The sequence below is a fragment of the Pogona vitticeps genome, chromosome 11 (genome assembly GCF_051106095.1).
Source record: "Pogona vitticeps strain Pit_001003342236 chromosome 11, PviZW2.1, whole genome shotgun sequence".
NCBI classification, from domain to species: Eukaryota; Metazoa; Chordata; class Lepidosauria; order Squamata; family Agamidae; genus Pogona; species Pogona vitticeps.
Genome location: NC_135793.1, coordinates 9512018 through 9531530, shown reverse-complemented (window position 1 = coordinate 9531530; position 19513 = coordinate 9512018). Strand labels below are relative to the sequence as shown.

At 47.8% G+C, this 19513-nt stretch overlaps 1 long non-coding RNA gene across 1 annotated transcript; it reads left to right on the top strand.

The window, feature by feature from the left end:
* The first annotated feature begins 1594 nt into the window (after window positions 1–1594).
* On the top strand, window positions 1595–8634 carry LOC140702259 (uncharacterized). Its single transcript, XR_013538781.1, has 3 exons — window positions 1595–2346; window positions 2928–3022; window positions 3383–8634. It is a non-coding gene; the product is annotated as an uncharacterized LOC140702259 (long non-coding RNA).
* The last annotated feature ends 10879 nt before the right edge of the window (window positions 8635–19513 follow it).

Sequence of the window (19513 nt, the reverse complement as noted above, 5' to 3'; positions counted from 1 at the left end):
TTGGCCCACGGACACCCCCAGACCTCCTCTCAACATCAGGGTCTGGACAATGGTGGGGATGCTTTGGGAAGGGCCCCATAACATCTGACCCCGTTTTGGCTCCACCAACTGGAAAGGTCCCCACACTCCACCATAGCAAACAATGCATGTGCCACCCCCAGTGGATGGAGCTCATAAAGACAAGGAGCTCCTGAATTCAGGGGTCTAATCTGTTCGGTGGCTTGTTTCTCCTAGTCTCGTGGCAGTAACATCAAGACAGGCATTTGTGGAGGAAGAGGGATCCACGTTTAGTTTTTTGGTAAGTTTCAGATGCAAAGCAGGGCGTGGAAGGGGCTGGTGGAGCCTGGAAGAGGGGGCCCGCCTACCCCTTGCGTCGGGCTTCCTCTCCCAAATGCTCTTGGCCCGTTGCCATTTCCCCACCGGCTCTCCAGGAGAGTGAGAAGTGTGGGGAGCTCCACCCAGGTAAGCCAGCCCCACACCTTAATGGGGAAAAGAGAAAGGAAGAGAGCAGCCCTCCCTCCCTCCCTCTCTCAGCCTCCTTCTGCCCCGTCAAGGGAAATGTGCCCAAGAAAAGAAGGATCCCCTTTACGTATTTACCAGATCCCCTTCTTTCAAGGGGAACCGTTTCCATTCAAAGGCCCATTGTTACTCTGCTTTAAATGTTATGTTTTGGTTTTGATTCCTAGAGTTCTTCTGAATACACATCGCCCTTTACCCTCCCAAACACCCCGGACGAGAGCGAGAGCCTCCCTGCACAAGCACTGGTACCATCACCCAGGTAATTTCTCTCTCTCTCAATCTCTCGTTCTCTTTCTGGCTTGATGTGTGAAAAAGCGGGTTGGGGCTCACGGAGGATCCCTCCAGGTTTTAATTTTAGTAGGAAGACTTAAACAAACCCAGGGAGCTTCCTGGTTGGGTTCACGTGTCGTTTGCCTCCTTGTCGGTTTCAGTGTTTGGCTGGTTTATTGGGCTGCCTGGCAGTTCAAGGGCACCTTCCCTTTTTCTGGCCTTTTTACTATTCCTCCCAAGCAGCCCTTAGGAACTGTTCTCTGCATCCCAGAGGGATCTGGCCCCCCAGTGCAGGGAATTGAGCCCCGATGGTTCGATGGCTTGGTGGGGCTGGGCTGGCATTGTAGCTCCACGCACTGGCTTTAGACTCTTCTTCTCCTCTGATTCTTGCAGTGCCCTGGCGGAGGCCCTGAACAAACTCCTCAAGGAAATGGAGGAATTTCCACCTTTGGTAAGGAAGGAAGAGCTGCCCCTTCTATGGGAGGTCAAAGGGTGGAGGAAGGAGGCATCCCTTATGCCCCCCAACCCTGGCACGCCTCACAGCTCCCTTCTCTGAAGAGACCAGACCTTCTTGCAGTTCCAGACTGCAAAGGCTCCTTAAAGCGGGGGATTCCCAATGGTCTCCAGCTTGAGTCCTGGTTCTCATTTAACCAAATCCCTCTTTTTCGTAGGATTCTCCTGAGGAGTTTGGAGACACTGACACGCTGGAGGACATCCCCAGCCTGGAAGATGAGGAAGTGGACTCGCTGGCCGACATCGCCAGCCTGGAGGAAGAGGAGGTGGAGCCGTAGACCATCTCGGCCAGGTAGGGTCATCCCAGGCAAAGGTCCGAGGAACGGCTCCAGGGAGAGCAGTCCCTTCCCCCTCAAGAAGAGCAGAAAGGGTCAGGGTCTTGCCCTTTGAGGGGGAGAAAGAAGGCTTGAGAGTGACAATGTCCCAAGGCGGGGTTGAAGATGGCTGACGGAGGGAGGATTACAACGTTTTGCTGGGCTCTGCTGCACCCCCTCTTTAATCCCATTTTAATCTTTTATTTTTCACTCTTAATTGTCACAAAGAAGCTTTTTATTTTTATTTTTATTTTACCATTTTACTGTTTCTCCCTACCTGCGTGCCTTGCAATATTGCTGCTAAATTGGCTGTGCAACTGAATCCTGCTTTTGATCTGCCTTCCTTCTGCAGGTGCTTCGGCGATCCCAAACAAACAAACAAGGAGCGTGGCATCAATTGAATTGTTTCCAGCCATCTGCTGGGATTGAATTACACTCTTCACCCACCTTCTTTTATCATTTTTATCATTTTTATCATTATCATTATCATTATTATTATCATTATTATTATTATTATTATTATTATTATTATTATTATTATTATTATTATTATTATTATTATTATTATTATTATTATTATTATTACAAATTTAAAAACAAGAACAATCTAAGAGATAATTAATGAAACAAACAGAGAAAAAGAAAAGATACCAGCTGAACATCCTTCATTCCCCTATGGATCAGAGATTTCACCATTGTCTGGTCATCGAATATCTTCAAGGGGATTCCGGTGAGCACTGATTCGCTATAGACTAATTTTCCCACTAAGCTCCTGTCTTTTTCTGGGGCCAATTATGTATTACTTCCAGATTTGCTTTACAAAGTCTCTTGGTTGATCCCGTAGTGCCTCTGAAAGCATGTCTACTTCTGCCATGTCCAATCCCTTCTTTAAGAGCCCAACCATCATTGGTGTCTCTTCATTCCTCCATTCTTGGGCCAAGAGTAACCTAGGTGCTGTGAATAGATACAGTAGACTATATTCTATTTTCTTGTCAATTATTGATGGCCTTATATTCAATGATCACATTTGAGAGAACTCAAGGCCAAAGAAAGGAGAGGTGACAGAATTGCTGTGAGATTACCAAGAATACCAAGAGACATCCAGGCTTGCCTGAAACATTCCATGCTGTATTATATTTCAAGTTGGGGGGAGGAATAGTGGGAGTGGGGAGAGGAGAAGGGAAAGCCCTAGATACGCAGCGAGAATGGTTTTAACCTGAAAGGGATATAAATCACTGGGTCTGTTTTCGACCCCAAAGGTCTCCAGCTGGTGTCCTGGTTCCCATTTAACCAAACTGCTTTCATTCGTAGGATTCTGCTGAGGAGGACGATGACGCCAACACGCTGGCCGACATCGCCAGCCTGGAAGAAGAGAAGGAGGGGGAGTCGTAGACCATCTCGGCCAGGTAGGGTCATCCCAGGCAAAGGTCCGAGGAGGTGCTCCAGGGAGAGCAGCCCCTTCCCCCAGAGGGAGGGCAGAAAGGGTCGGGGTCTTCCCCATTGAGGGGGAGAATGTCACTCTCAAGTGTTCTATGTCCCAAGGCGGGGTTGAAGATGGCCGACAGAGGGAGGATTATCACATTTTGCTGGGCTCTGCTGCACTCCCTCTTTAACCCCATTTTAATCTTTTAATCTTAATTGTCACAAAGAAGCTTTTTATTTTTTTTTACCGTTTTACTGTTTCTGCAGACCTGTGTGGCTTGAAATATTGCTGCTAAATTGGCTGTGCAACTGAATCCTGCTTTTGGTCTGCCTTCCTTCTGCAGGTGCTTTGGCGTTCCCAAACAAGCCAACAACGAGAATGCCATCCATTGAATTGTTTCCAGCCATCTGCTGGGGATTGAATCACACTCTTCACCCTCCTTCTTCAACTTGAAAAGTTCCCGAGAGAACTGCAAAGACACTTCTGAGGGGAGATTTTCACCCGGGAACAACCCAAATGCTGCAGAGTTGGCTGAAAGGGACCTCCAGCAGCCAAGGAAGAAATGGAATGGAATTCACAGAATCCGTGGAACCAGATGAAAAAAATCTCCTAAACTCCTTCCAAGCTCTACCCTGTGATGCACGGAACGATAGAGTGAACAGATTTGAAGGTTTAAAGGAAGACTGAATTTAAAAAGGGGCAGCAAAAGAAGGACCTAATGAACACACTCCCAGTATGGACATTCTCACAACATTCCTGCCTTTGGGGGAGTCTTCTTCGTCATCATCTGCCGTCCCTCAGGCACTGAGTGAGAGACAGTGTGGCTGTGCTTCTGCCGGTTGGCAGCCTTCCTGGGGGACTTTGGCCTGGACTCCCTCGGCCTTGCAGGACTGGGCCCTCGCTGCCTCTGGCTGCCCCAACCCATCCGTCAACATCAGCCACCTGGCTTGGAGGGGAGAAGGAGCTTTGGAATGTTTTTATTGTTATTATTAATTATTATTATTGGGACTATTAATTGCCATCAGGTTGCATAGAGACCCACAGTGGATCTGAGGTAACAGGAAGGGGGGATGGCATTAGAGGGGGCAGCCATGGAGGGGGTGCTGGGTAGGGGAAGGAATGGCGGTGGAGGTAGAACATACCCACGTAGGAGAAGAGAGGTGAGATATCTTCCATCTATCCCCTCTTCTAGTCCTACACCCAACCAGATGGTATCAGGTGACCATATCAGCAAACCCTCGAGCCACACGGTGCTGTTGATGAACGCCAGGTCAGTACAAAACAAGACTACCCTCATCCATGATGTAATTCTGGATGAGGGTGCTGATCTGGCGTGCATTACTGAGACCTGGGTGGGAGAGAAGGGTGGTGTTCCCCCCTCCCAGCTGCGTCCGTCTGGGTACTCGGTCCAGCACCAATGTCGCTCGGAGGGTCGGGGAGGGGGAGTTGCTATAGTCTATAGGAGTTCTATCTCCTTGATCAGGCTTCCTATCCCTTTGAGAGCAGGTCTTGAGGGCCTGCATTGTGTGTTGGGCTTGCGAGGCAGACTACGGATCCTGTTGGTGTACCGCCCACCCTGCTACATACCAACAGTCTCCCTGCCTGAGCTGACGGAGGTCGTCTCCGACCTGGTGTTGAGGACTCCCAGGCTGTTGGTGCTGGGGGACTTCAACATCCATGTCGAGGCTGCCTTGACTGGGGCGGCTCAGGACTTCATGGCCGCCATGACAACCATGGGGCTGTCTCAATGTGTTATCGGCCCGACGCATGAGAAGGGCCACACCTTGGACCTGGTTTTCTCAACGGGACTGGAAGATGGTGGTTTGGATGTGGAGGGACTGGTTGTGACCCCATTGTCATGGTCAGACCACTTCCTGGTCAAGTTTAGCCTATTAGCTTCTTCTCCCCTCTGCAAGGGTGGGGGATCTATTAAGATGATCCGCCCTCAGAGACTAATGGATCCGGATGGTTTCCTGAATGCTCTGGGGGATTATCCGTCTGATATGGTCGGCGCTCCTGTCGAAGCTCAGGTCACCCTATAGAATAGGGAAGGTGACCTGGGTGGCTGACACGATTGCGCCTAAGTGCCCTCTCCCTGCACGCAGAGCCCAGACAGCTCCTTGGTATTATTCTGAACTCTGGGCGATGAAGTGAGAAGGGAGACGGCTGGAGCGCAGGTGGAGGAAATCCCACTGGGAGTCCGATCGAACACGACTTAGAGCCCATTATTGGGCCTATTTCGTGGCAATATGGCTAGCGAAATGGCAATATTTCTCCAGCCGTATTGCTTCCACAGAATGTCGTCCAGCAGAGCTGTTTTGAGTGGTCTGGGATCTTCTTCAACCGGGAAATCTGGTGGAGGTCCCGGACTGCTCATCAGCTGGCTGTGATGAGTTTGCCATTCATTTTGAGGGGGAAATCGCTCAGATTCGCAGTGGGTTGGACTCTACTGTTACTGCAGAATCAGAGGATGTGTCCAGTGTGCCGTGCTTAGGTCAGATATTAATGGATGAGTTTCAGTTGTTGAGACCTGACAGTTACACACACACTGGTAACATCCTGCATAGATTACTGCAATGCGCTCTACGTGGGGCTGCCTTTGAAGACGGTCCGGCGACTGCAACTGGTCCAGAATCGAGCTGCGCGGCTGGTGAGTGGTGGGGGCGCTGAGTGGTGGGGACGCTAGGGGGCATATCAAACCGATTTGTTAAGATTACATTGGCTACCAGTTGCTGCCCGGGCCCAATTCAAAGTGCTTGTTTTGACATATAAAGCCCTAAACGGCTTGGGCCCTGGATACCTGAAGGACCGCCTCCTTCCATATGGAACTACCCGGCAGTTAAGATCTAGCCAGGGGGCCCTTTTGAAAGAGCCGTCCCTCAAGGAGGTAGGCAAAGGGCCTTCTCCGCAGCTGCCCCAAGACTATGGAATGCCATCCCAATTGAGATTTATCTGGCGTCAACACTGATGACATTCCAGCACCAGGGCAAATCCTTCCTGCCCCAAAAGGCTTTTAATTGAAACAATATCTACTGTGGGTCCTGATGGCAATTTTTAGAGTATATATTTTAATTGTATTTTAAATAATAATAAATGAATGAATAAAATAGAATTGTTTTATCTTTTTATTGTATTTTAATTGTTGTAAGCCACCCAGAGACCTTTGGGTAGAGTGGGTGGCATATAGGTCAAATAAATAAATACATAAACATGCCCAAGCCAACGTAGACATCGCTGTTTCAATAATGTATATATGATAAAAATTCCAGCTCTTTCTAGGACTACTCTGTTTGTAACTTTCTCCTGTCAAGTGATACCAAAAATGTGTCAGAGACAACGCATATGGAACGTGTTCACCTTCCTCTCCTGCCATGCACGAAGGGTCCAGGACTCGCTGCAGTGCAGGAGTGTGCTCAGGACACAGGTTCTAAAGACCTGGATCTTGGTATATGCCATCAGCTTCTTCTTAAGCCATACTCTCTTTTTGAGTCTAGAGAACATGGTAGCTGGCTTCCCAATCCGTTCATCCAGCTCCACATCTAGGGAGAGAGTGTCAGAGATCATTGAGCCAAGGTACACTAAGTCATGAATAACCTCCAATGCTTGTGTGGTGATGGTAATAGAGGGAGGTGAGTCCACGCCCTGGCTCATGAATTTTGTTTTCTGCAAGCTGATTGTTAGTCCAAAGTCTTGGCAGGCCTTGCTAAAACGATTCATGAGTTGTTGTTGGTCTTCAGCAGAATGGGCAACAACAGCTGCATCATTCGCGAAGAGGAAGTCCCGCATGCACTCCAGCTGGACTTTGGTCTTCACTCTCAATCTAGAGAGTAGAAAGCTTTCCATCTGATCTAGTTTGGAGATAGACACCTTGTGTTGCAGTTCCAAAGGCGTGCTTCAGCATGACAGCAAAAAAGATCCCAAACAGGGTCGGTGTGAGGACACTTGATTTGTCTTTTCTAAAGCCTGTCTGCTCATTTCCCAGGATATTCTGCTCTTCCTAATGTCTGATTTAAAGAACTTGCATACAGTTTACCCACCACCGACAATAAGCTACTGGGTGGATAATTTGATGGGTCTCATCCATCCCCGTTCTTAAAATCTGGTAGTACAAGAGCTTCTGACCAACCAACAGGGAATTTACCTGAGTGCTTGATATGTGTGAACCGATGAGACAGCAAAGGGGCCCACCAGCCTGCGTGGGCTTTTAGCATTTCTGGCAGAATGGGATCAATCCCTGGGGCCTTGCCTGCTTTAATACAGCTGATCAAGGACTTTATTTCAAATTGGGGAACTGGATTCTAAGATGGAGTATCCGATATATCTACAGTGGGGGGGGGCTATGCTCTGAATCCTCTCAGATATCTTGGAACAAAGTGAGAAAATGCTCATCCCAGATATCTGCTTTAAAATCTCCCATAATGATTAGTTGGGCTCTGGGAAATTTAGATTCGAGATCTACTTTCTAATTTTCCAATTCCTCCCAGGCCTGTTTGGTGGCCTTCGGAGAGGGAAAAGGAGGGGAATAGACAGGGATCAACCGCAAGGACTTCGTAGCACCAAGGTCCATAAGGCCACCCATTGCTCTTTGACCGCACGAGGGAGGGAGCCCACTTGATGGATGGTTGAAGAGGTGTAGATAAGAAGATTGCCCAGCCAGCCTTAGCTTTTCCCTTAGGTCTGATTATTTACAATCTCATCATATTTGCAATATCAGCCTCAGGTCTGATTATTTACAATATCATGTTTCTGTGCCCCCTTATTTACTGACGAATAAGATAGAATTTGAGTTTGTCTGGTTCTTTTCGTTTGAGGAAGCTTTAACACAGGAGGGGAGAGGGCCAGCAGCGGCGTTGACTTTAGGGCTATAAAAAATTTTTTAACCTTTTAAATCCCTTTTGCTTCCTTTTCATAAGACCTATTATAAAGTCTTGCCAATCTTCAAACTTCTCAAAATGTATTTCCAAGCCTCATTTTACTTAATAAGTGACATTGCACTATGGTAAGATCTGAGGGGTGAGATGTGAGGGAGCGTCTGCTAGTTTCTCCTTCAACTGTTGTTTTAAAACATTATGGATGCAAGAAATTCTGAGTTTTTCTACACTAATGGCCACAATTATATACCAGCAGGGTTGGAAGTCTACGGAGCCAAGCCGTTAGTGCAGGTGCTGTATGGGAGCCCAGTTTGGGCTAATACAAGCTTAAAATCAATAGAAATGGTTCAGCCGAAGTTTCTTAGACAAAGAGTTGCTGTACCCAGCTGTGTGCCAAGGGGACTCTCTGAGGCTGGAAAGTGGCCTTTCCTCAGGAGACACACAGGCCTGGCTCAAGATATTTAACGTTTGGTGAAGACGGAACCTTGTTCCCTCCGGTCTGTTCTACTTTGCTGTGGAGCATCCTCATGAGAGTAAATGGAGGAAAGATGTCAAGTCCAAAACACATACCTTGGGGCTGTCACCTGATTTCTTATTAACTATTGCGTATAGCAAAGGAAGAAACCTACTAGAACAGCGTTCATATGATATTGGACACCAAAACCATTTGTCTGTCACTACTAAACTGTTTCCCTGGTGCAAACACTTTGTGACAAGCCATCTAGAGGCAGAATAAATACACAAACAAACAAACAAACAAACAAACAAACAAACAAACATTTGTATAGGCTGACAACCCCCAAATACAGATGGGACGTTTAACGTGCGAGACTTAATGTTATACCTTCAGCACTACTTGGGGGTCGTATTGAAGGAATCTCACTACAAATCCGCCTGTGTCCTTGCGGTTACAGTGTTGAAACCCTTGCTCATGTTTTGTTGTTCTGTTCTTTCTACAAAAGTGTGCAAAGAGTTAATTTGTCTTTTGTTAACCAAGAAGGCAGGACGTTCATCTGAATTTTATGCATCGTTTCTTCTTGCAAACCAAGATAAACAAGTAACAGCACAGATAGCCCAAATTTTTAGTGGTAGCAGTTAAAATTAGGTAAATCGTGGTTTTCAAGGAGTAACCTTATATAGTTTTATCTGACTAATTTAGGTAGGTGTAGTATCTGAAGGGATCCCAAGTGGTCTACACACCCTTTCGGTGTTTCCTGCCTGCTTAACAGTTTGCGTCACCCTTGAACGCTGGAGCTGAAAACTGAAGGGATAACCTGGAGGATAGTGAGTCGTGAGAAGAGCCAAACAAAGACCTGGTTTCCTTCAGGAAGAGGAGGGTCTGGTCTGGGAAGATTTCTCAGCTGAAGGAGATGCTGATGAAATCCCTTCCCAGCCCCATCATCAGAGAGGAGCAGACTTCTGCCCATAGCAAGGGGGTTATGATGATGACAGGGGAGAAAACGGTCCAAAGCTCCCCTTCCCTAGGCTTAGCGCTCAATTCAAGGCTTCATCTAATATATATATGTCCCAATTTTAATTCTTTTAAAAATGCAGTAAAATGAATAACACAGAACATTCATTCATTCATTCATTCATATGCCACCTTTACGATAACTGATCTAAAGAACACTATATAAATATCATATTTTTAAAGAAAATGTGTCCTGTTCTCACAGGACATACCACAGAAATCATGGATCCAGCAACTCCTAGCTTTTCTACAGGGCAAGAATACCCGTCCCGAGTGGATCCAGTTCCTCAGGGCTCCACATGATTTTATGTGGGATCTGCCCTAAACCGCTTGTCCATTCATAGGTCCCATTTCTAACCACAGATTACATCTCAGAAATCATGGGTTCTTCAATGAATGACTTCACAGTGCCACAAAAATAACGATCCGAGTGTCAATTCTCCTAAACCCACCTAATTTTAATGTGGAATCCTCCCCTCCAAAAAAATACTGTTGAAATATAACCTTCGTCTGCCCACAATCCAGAAATCATGGGTGCTGTTGCACAGGGCTTACATGACTCATTGTGAAACGAAGAGGATTTTCCAAGGAAGTGAGGTATTTAAGGAGAGCTTTTACCAGAAGAACAAAAGAGCATAAGAAGAGCCCTGCTGGATCAGGCCAAGGGCCCATCTCGTCCAGCTTCCTCTCCCTCACGGGGGCCCCACCAGATGCCTATGGGAGCCCACGAGAGACCACGAGATCCCTGTCTCCTGATCCCCCTGCCCTGCACCTGGCCTTTCAGAGCTACCTTCCTCTTCAGCCCGGAGATTATCCATCCCCTTCATGGCCTGTCACCTGCGATGGACTTTTCCTGAGGAAACTGTCCCGTCCCCTTTTAAAGGCATCCACATCCTGTGACGAGCAGTTCCACAAACTAGCAACATGCTGGGTCAGGAAAATATTTTCTTTTTTCTGTTCTCACTCTCCCAACACTCGGTTGGAGTGGACGCCTCCTGGCTCTGGTACAGCGTGAGGAGGAGAAAAAAGCTTCCCTCTCTCCAGTTGATCCATTCCCTGCATCATTTCATCCATTTCAGTCACGTCCCCCCTCAGGCGCCTTTTCTCGTCTAGACTAAAGAGCCCCAAACGCTGTAGCTTTTCCTCATCAGGGAGGTGACCCAAAGTAAAGTAAAAGAAGCAAATCAAAGTAAAAGAACAAAATATTAAAAAGGTATAAAGATAAGGCAACAAAAAAAAGGAAGCCCCTTCCCTAGAAAGGCAGAATCCTGCCCCAAACGCAAATAAAGACATCAAGACATTTTTTAAATGTGTGTGTGTGTGTGTGTGTGTGTGTGTGTGTGTGTGTGTGTGTGTGTGTGTGTGTGTATGTATGTATGTATGTATGTATGTATGTATGTAACTACAGTAGTTGAAATTTCTAGGGGCTTCATCTATCTCCCCTCACTTTCAAGTATATATACTCTGTGTGTGTATTTTCCCCTCTTAAGTGTACATGGAATAAAAAAATAAAGCAACAATAAAGGAAGGAAATTCCCTCTTTAGTGAGAAGAATATTTCCCCAAATAAAGACAGCAATGTCTGTCTGTCTGTCTGTCTGTCTGTCTGTCTGTCTGTCTGTCTGTCTGTCTGTCTGTCTCTCTCTCTCTCTCTCTCTCTCTCTCTCTCTATCTATCTATCTATCTATCTATCTATCTATCTATCTATCTATCTATCTATCTATCTATCTATCTATCTATCTATCTATCTATCTATCTATCTATCTATCTATCTATCTATCTAGGAGTTTCCCCCCTTTTAAGTGTGTTTGTATGTGTGTGGTATTCTTTGTGTTTGTGTGTGGAATTCCTGTGTGTGGGGGTGGTGGTTGTTCACATATGCTCTCTATACACATATATACACAAACATACGTACATACAAAATACTGTGTATGTGTGTGTGTGATTGATATTGAAGGAGAGTGGGATTTGTTGTCAAGGAGAATGAGAGAAAATGGAGTCTGTTAGGTTTCAAAGTGAAAGCCGTTGGAGACAGGGGAATGGAGATAACCCCACCTTCATCTCCATGAGAATTGGAGACCGGGTAGGCAGTTATGCCTCTTTGAGTGAATTGTTTTACAGCCGTGAAAAAGGAGGTCGGAGGAATGTAGAAAAATGGACGGTGGGCTATGTTTGGAGATTGACCCTTTTGTGGAGGATAATTTTTTTCCTGAGAGAAGTTCCTGATGGTTTGTGTGGTGTAGCTGAAGGAAAAAGAATGTAGCGAGGAAGAAGAGAAGGAGGTGGGGCTAGCCCACCTGACCTCAGCTTTTTGTGTTTGTTATTTTATGGGAAGTAGTTGTTGTCTTTAACTATAGTAATCCTTTGAACATGTCTTTATGCTAATGCTTAAGCAAACAAACTGTTTCTATGAAACTATATTTTCTCAATAAAAAATAATTATAAAAATTCTAACTGAGGACTAGTTTCTTGGATCCGCAGGGCTTGGCTAAATCCAGAGGCTTAGTAAAGGCCATTGATTAGCTCCCGTAGAGAAGTCCTATTTAATTGACCTTTTCTGAGTTCTAAGGAATCACATAGCCCATGTGGCAGTCCTTGCAAGGTGCAGAGTAAAGTATTCTTTAACAGTCAGACTTGTTCAAGGCACAGAGGCTATGCACTGCTGAGGTTTGGGGACTTGCCTCAGTGGAAAGTGATAGATTTGTCCCTTTTTCCACACACACAGAAACACAAACACAAACCCTCTCTCTTCCCAAGCTGCTTGTTCCCCTTTCCCCTTTCCACCTAGGTATTTGCAGCATGGCAAAGGAAAAAAGAGGCAGGGAGTAGGCAGTGGGCAGGGCAATGGGAGGGGCCGCCAGCTGCAGCAGCGGCAGAGAGGCCTTGGTTGTTTCCCATCTAGGGCAGAGGCTGTTTTTCTTGGTAGAATGTGACCTTTGGCTAAAAGCCTCTAGCCACACAGCAGGGAAAAGTTCTGCGATCTACAGAGCAGAAGGCACTTAAAGTCTATCAAAGCAGACCACCCCTTTTTGGTTTGTTCTCCTCAACTGGCACTTACAGTCTCAACCACTCACTCAGTGCCAGCCTGCAAGGAATGGCGTCTGAGCTGAGCTCCAAAGAGTGAAGAGGGAGCCCAACCACCCCTTTCTTCTTCCAGGGACTCCCAGCTCAGCTCCCCTTGGCCTCCGGCTCTCCTGCGGCAGGGGAGACATGGCGGGACCTGCCCCCAGGTAAGCCTGCCTTCTCTCCAGCCACTCTCTGCCTCTTCTGCATCACCCGTCCTCCTCTCCTGCTGCCCCTGCCACGATTAGGTTCACCAGAGAGGATGAAACCTGTTGGATTGCCAGATCCCGTGATCTCAAAGGGGGATGGGATTTGTGGTTGCTGCTGTTAAAAAATTCCCCTACCTTTACTTGATTCAACCCCCCCCTAAAAATCACATCCCTGCAGGGTTTAAATAGGGTTCCCATGGGGTTAGTTTAGGGTGGGAACAGCTTTGTATTGAAATAAAGGAATGAATGTCTGATTTTTATTCACAGAATTCCACACAGAACACATAAGGTGCACAGCAGACACAGGGAGCCTTCACTCGAGTAATCCATTCCCAGAAAATGTCGCTTTTGCCGTGAGACGCTGTTCTCTGCCTCCCGGGGGGGGGGGGGGGGAACGGGCTGCCCAGGGCTGGGATTTGAATCCCGATGGAAGGAGAGCCTAGAGGAGTGCTGGCTCTTCTTCCAGATTTAGACACTAAATTTATTTATTTATTTATTTATTTATTTATTTATTTATTTATTTATTTATTTATTTATTTAATTTTATTTTATTTAATTTTATTTTATTTTATTTTATTTTATTTCCCGCCTATCTAGCCACTTAGGACCACTCTAGGCGGCTTACAACAAGCGTAATTACAATATAATTAAAACAATTTTAAAAAAGGGGGAAAACTTAGACAAGGTGGGACAAAGATGAGGGGAGAGAAAAAAGAGGAAAGATCAGGAATTGGCTGAGGGGAGGTTCTTCTTCTCATCCGTTTCTTGTAGGGCCATAGAAGAACCAGGCAGAAACCTTGGTGATTCCGAAGACTTGACCCCGGGGACAGCTCTAAAGCACCCCTTTTCTCAACTGTTTTCTGCATATCAGGCTGGTGGTAGAAGCATCCTTTGGACATGATCTGCTTTTAGTTTCCTCTAAGTCACATCTTAACCATAGCTTTTTGCAGATAGCCATCAAAGTGTTTAGAGGTTTGTTGGATTCATTTAGGAAAGATTTCATGTGCTGTATGTCCTCTGTTATGAAGAGAAGCTGGCTTTGAACTAACAGGCTGTCTCCACCTGGAATTAGAGTTTGACTCCCACTCCCCCAGGACCCCATTTCTTTAGACACTCATGGACCGGTAGGTGGGTTTGGAAAGAGTCCACCTGGGTCACTTCAGAGTTTCGTCCACCCTGATTTCTTGGCAGTGGTCCAGGCATTTTGCTAAGCCCACCCAAACATCTCTGCTTCTCTCAACATTAACCTTTAGCTCTTCTTTCTCTTTTCCAGCGGTTGGGGAGGTGGTGCACATTTTCCTGTTGTGCAGGCACCCCAACCCGTCAAGAACCTGCTCCTGAACCTCTCAGGTAGGACCCCAAACATCAGAAGCCTTTCCTGTCGCCAAAGAAAACTCAGGTCCAAAGCTCCTGACCAGCAGAGAACTGGGAGGGAGGAGGCACAAGGGTTGGAAGCGAGGAACAGAAAGAAAAACCTGGATGGCTTCGTTCTCCCTTAGCCTTTGGGAAGATGAGGAGGACGTGGAGAGGAGAAAGGAGGGGAGGCTCGGCCATGGGGACCAAGAGATCTTTAGGATAGATCTCTAAGCAGATCTTAGGGGCCTTGCTAGTCTGCTTGAGTTTCTGACCTGTTGTGTCATCTTCTCATCCTAGCATCACTAGGGAGCGCCAGGAGCAGACAGAGGAGACATCAGATTTCAGGGTAAGAAATGCAAGGATCCCTTTTCTTCTCCCAGTGGGACGTCCCCTTTCCCTCCCGTTGCACAGCTCCTGGCTTCTTGCAGAGAGGCCGGCCCCGGGGTTGGTGAGGTCGGCTGAGATTCAGAGCCCATCTAAACCTTGTCGGTGCAGCGAGGGGACAATTCCTGCTCCCATGCTAGAAACAAACCGTTGGGAGCCAGGATGTGGCCCAAGAGCTCCCTGCTGCTTCTCCCTCTCAATGGGGTTTCCATCCCAGAGAGGCTCCTTCAAATACGAAACACAGATATGCTGTCATGCTTGAAACTGGGTGAGGGAGGGTCTTGCACCAGGAAACCAGATTCTTGAGGGCAGATGAAAGGCCCTTTCCCTTCTTCTTGTGGCTTCTCCACCCCTTTCATCCCCCATCAGCTTGACTCCCCCAACAAGCAGTAATTTATACCATGGAGAGGAAAGTTCTCCCCAGCCACCCTTTGTTTTAACGGGAGAGCCAACTTTGTCCACGGAGAAATCTCAGCAGGGAACACCTTTTGGGCTAGAGAGGCAAGTGGGCTTCAGGATGTGCGTCTGATCTTCCGATTCCTTCTTCCCTTTCATTGACAGGATTCTGTGGTGGTGCTTGTCCCACAGAGCACCCAGACCAGCTTTCCAGAGTCTCTGGTCATCTCTGAAGTGACCAGAGAGTTAGGGAAGCCGGTTTGCAAGCCAGGGAAGCCGAGGAGAAGAAGGAGGAACCGCAAGGCTCCATCTCTGGTGATCTCGGAGGTGGAAAGGTACGGTCTTCCCAGCCGAGGGACAGAAAGGGCTGCCCTCCGTTAGACCATGCATTTCCCAAACGAAGTCCAGTCACTCCCTGTTTCTCAAAGGCTGGGGGTGACTGGCTGGTGTCCTGGGGAACCAAGGATGGGAGCTGGTGGTGGCCTTCATGATCCTCTGAGATCTACTTGGGGCAACAGCTGGAAGTAGGATTCAGGTCCAGTGGCTGCCGCCCTGGTTTCCTCCTAAGTTGTTCTGTGGCCTCCAGTTGCCGACCTCTTGTGTCCTCTTTTCTCAGCACTCGCAGTGAGCTGCAAGCCAAGGAGGAGAACGAGGAACCGCAAGGGACCCTTTCAACCTGCTCTGCAAGGACCTTGGATTCCATGGTGGGGCTTGCCCCTCGGAGCGCCCAGAGCAGCCTGCCACGGGCTCCGTCTCTGGTGATCTCCGAGGTGGAAAGGTACGGTCTTTCCAGCCGAGGGACAGAAAGGGGTGGCCTGGTTCAGGCAATGCATTTGCCAAGCAAAGCCCAGACACCTCCTCGAAATCGGAGTTAGGGCAACGACGGGGATTGCTGCAGCCCTGGTCTCATCCAGTGGCTCTTTTATGCCGTCCTTTTCTGACCTGTGGTGTCCTCTTCTCACAGCAGTTACAGCCAACTGCTACCCTGCGGACGAGAGGAGGGGAAGGATGGCCGGCAATCCACATTGACCGTGGTAAGGAATGGAAGGAGGTTTCCTCTACGGAGGGAGGGGACGTCCCCTTTCCCTTCCCTTCAAAAGCCTCCTGCAGGAGGAGAGAACAGCGTTTGGGCTAAAGAGAGAGGTGGGCTACAAATCATTGTGTTTTTCGTTTCAAATCATTTATCCATTTATTTTTTTTAATTTTTCAGGATTCTATGCCCCTCGGAGCCTCAATTAGCTATTGGGGCAGCTTGGATGAGGAGACCTTTGTCCCACGACCCATTTCTGGAAGGTACACTCTCTTCAAGGGGAGGATTGGGGGGGGTGCCCTGGTTTGGCCCACGGACACCCCCAGACCTCCTCTCAACATCAGGGTCTCGGCAATGGTGGGGATGCTTTGGGAAGGGCCCCATAACATCTGACCCCCTTTTGGCTCCATCAACTGGAAAGGTCCCCACGCTCCTTCACAGCACACAATGCATGTGCCACCCCCAGTGGATGGAGCTCATAAGGACAAGGAGCTCCTGAATTCAGGGGTCTAATCTGTTCTGTGGCTTGTTTCTCCTAGTCTCGTGGCAGTAACATCAAGGCAGGCATTTGTGGAGGAAGAGGGATCCACGTTTAGTTTTTTGGTAAGTTTCAGATGCAAAGCAGGGCGTGGAAGGGGCTGGTGGAGCCTGGAAGAGGGGGCCTGCCTACCCCTTGCCTCGGGCTTCCTCTCCCAAATGCTCTTGGCCCATTGCCATTTCCCCACCGGCTCTCCAGGAGGGTGAGAAGTGTGGGGAGCTCCACCCAGGTAAGCCAGCCCCACACCTTGATGGAGAAAGGAGAGAGAGCAGCCCTCCCTCCCTCTCTCTGCCTCCTGCTGCCCCGTCAAGGGAAATGTGCCCAAGAAAAGAAGGATCCCCTTTACGTATTTACCAGATCCCCTTCTTTCAAGGGGAACCGTTTCCATTCAAAGGCCCATTGCTACTCTGCTTTAAATGTTATGGTTTGGTTTTGATTCCTAGAGTTCTTCTGAATACACATCACCCTTTACCCTCCCAAACACCCTGGACGAGAGCGAGAGCCTCCCTGCACAAGCACTGGTACCATCACCCAGGTAATTTCTCTCTCTCTCTCTCCCTCTCTCTCTCTCAATCTCGTTCTCTTTCTGGCTTGATGTGTGAAAAAGTGGGTTGGGGCTCACGGAGGATCCCTCCAGGTTTTAATTTTAGTAGGAAGACACAGGGAGCTTCCTGGTTGGGTTCACGTGTCGTTTGCCTCCTTGTCGGTTTCAGTGTTTGGCTGGTTCATTGGGCTGCCTGGCAGCTCAAGGGCACCTTCCCTTTTTCTGGCCTTTTTAATTTTCCTCCCAAGAAGCCAGAGAAAGGAGCCAGGAAGAAACCCTGCATTCTTCATCTTACTCCTCAGGAGGTTTTTTAAAAAATAGAACAGGGAAAGGAAGCTGCCTGCTGCCAGGGAAGCACCTGGATCGAGGACACTATGGATGCTGCTCCATAGGATGAGCCAGGCTCCTTCCCAGGGATCCTTGGCTCATCGCGTCATGGGAATCCCGCCAGCGTGTCCTCCTCTCTTCCAACGCTGGAACTGGAGGCCAGGGCACTCCCGAACAAGTTCTTAAGAAAGCAGAAGGAAACGTGGCTTTTTTGCCCTTAGGAACTGTTCTCTGCATCCCAGAGGGATCTGGCCCCCCCAGTGCAGGGAATTGAGCCCCGATGGTTCGATGGCTTGGTGGGGCTGGGCTGGCCTTCTAGCTCCACACACTGGCTTTAGACTCTTCTTCTCCTCTGATTCTTGCAGTGCCCTGGCGGAGGCCCTGAACAAACTCCTCAAGGAAATGGAGGACGTTCCACCTTTGGTAAGGAAGGAAGAGCTGCCCCTTCTGTGGGAGGTCAAGGGGTGGAGGAAGGAGGCATCCCTTATGCCCCCCAACCCTGGCACGCCTCACGGCTCCCTTCTCTGAAGAGACCAGACCTTCTTTTTAGAAGACCAGACCTTCTTGCAGTTCCGGACTGCAAAGGCTCCTTAAAGCAAGGGTCCCCAATGGTCTCCAGTTTGACTTCTGGTTCTCATTTAACCAAATCCCTCTTTTTCGTAAGATTCTCCTGAGGAGGACGATGACACCGACACGCTGGCCAACATCGCCAGCCTTGGAAGAGGAGGAGGGGGAGCCATAGACCATCTCGGCCAGGTAGGGTCATCCCAGGCAAAGAACTGAGGAGGTGTTCCAGGGAGAGCAGCCCCTTTCCCCCGGAGGGAGGGCAGAAAGGGTCGGGGTCTTCCCCATCGAGGGGGAGAAAGAACGCTTGAGAGCTCCATCGGGCCAATTCCCAAGACAATCAGGCCGGGAGTGGGCTCTGGCTGCTAACATGGAAATGGAGGAGGAACAAAGACCGATACCTTAACACCTTTTTTGTGCTTCCTCTAGGTGTTTGCAGACTCTGAAAAAATAACACCAAAAAAAGAAGAGAAGCAGGAGAGAATGGGGCCGGCGAAATCATTGTACATTCATTTTTAAATTGTATGCATTTGTTAATGTTATTTGAAAATAATTAAAAATTATAAATTATTGTAAATTATTTGAATGTTTTGGTGTTGCTTTTGTCTACTATTTGTTAGTGTAGTATTTGCTTCATAGTTTTTTAGTGTTTGTATACTGAATATGTTCGCTTTTACACTGTCTTTTAATTCTGTATGCTGCCATTTTAAACAAAGAAATAAAATAAATAATAAGTTGTGCTTTTGTGTTATTGTTCATTTTCCTCCAATTTCAAGTGAAGAGATATCAGGACAAATGGAGAGACGACAAATGTGATGGGAATGCTTTCAAAAGCTTAAGTCTCTCCGATAGCTGGGTTTCCCTTCAGTCAACTGATCCTGAAAAACGGAAGACCAGAAGGGATTGCAAAGAGCTCCAGAAGGATCTCTCCAAACTGGGAGAATGGGTGGCACAATAGCAAATGTGCTTCAGTCTTAGAAAATGTAAAGAAATGCACATTGAGGCCAAAAAAAGTCAAAATTTTAGTTCTCGGCTCAGGGGTTCTTCTGAGCTGATTGCGATGAATCAGGAAAGAGATCTTGGGGTGCTGGTGGACAGCTTGAGGAAAGGGTCAACCCCGTCTGCGGGCGGCAGTGAAGAAGATCAACTCCATTCTCGGTTTCATTAAAAAGAGGACTGAAAATAAAACAGCCAACATTATAATGCTATTGTACAGAACGCTGGTAAGGCTGCACCTGGAGTCTTGCGTACAGCTCTAGTTGACGTACCTCAAAAAAGACATCGTGGAACTGGAAAAGGTGCGGAAGAGAGCGACTCGAATGACGACTGGGCTGGGTCACCTCTCTGATGAGGAAAGGCTACAGCTTTTGGGGCTCTTGAGTCTCGAGCGAATGCGCCTGAGGGGGGATTTGACTGAGACGGATAAAATGATGCAGGGAATGGATCAAGTGGAGAGGGAAGCTTTTTTCCCCTCCTTATGCAATACCAGAGACAGGAGGCGTCCACTCCAACTCAGTGTTGGGAGAGTGAGAACAGAAAAAAGAAAATGTTTTCTGACCTAGCATGTTATTAGTTTTGAATGGGTTAATACGAAAAAGTTCAGGGTGGATTCTTCCAAGAAGAATTTACAATGCTGGCTGGACAGGCCGTATGTTTGTTACACCCAGCAGGTAGAAGAGGCATTGGGGAGAAGGTGCCTTGGTGGGTGGACTCACTAAAGGA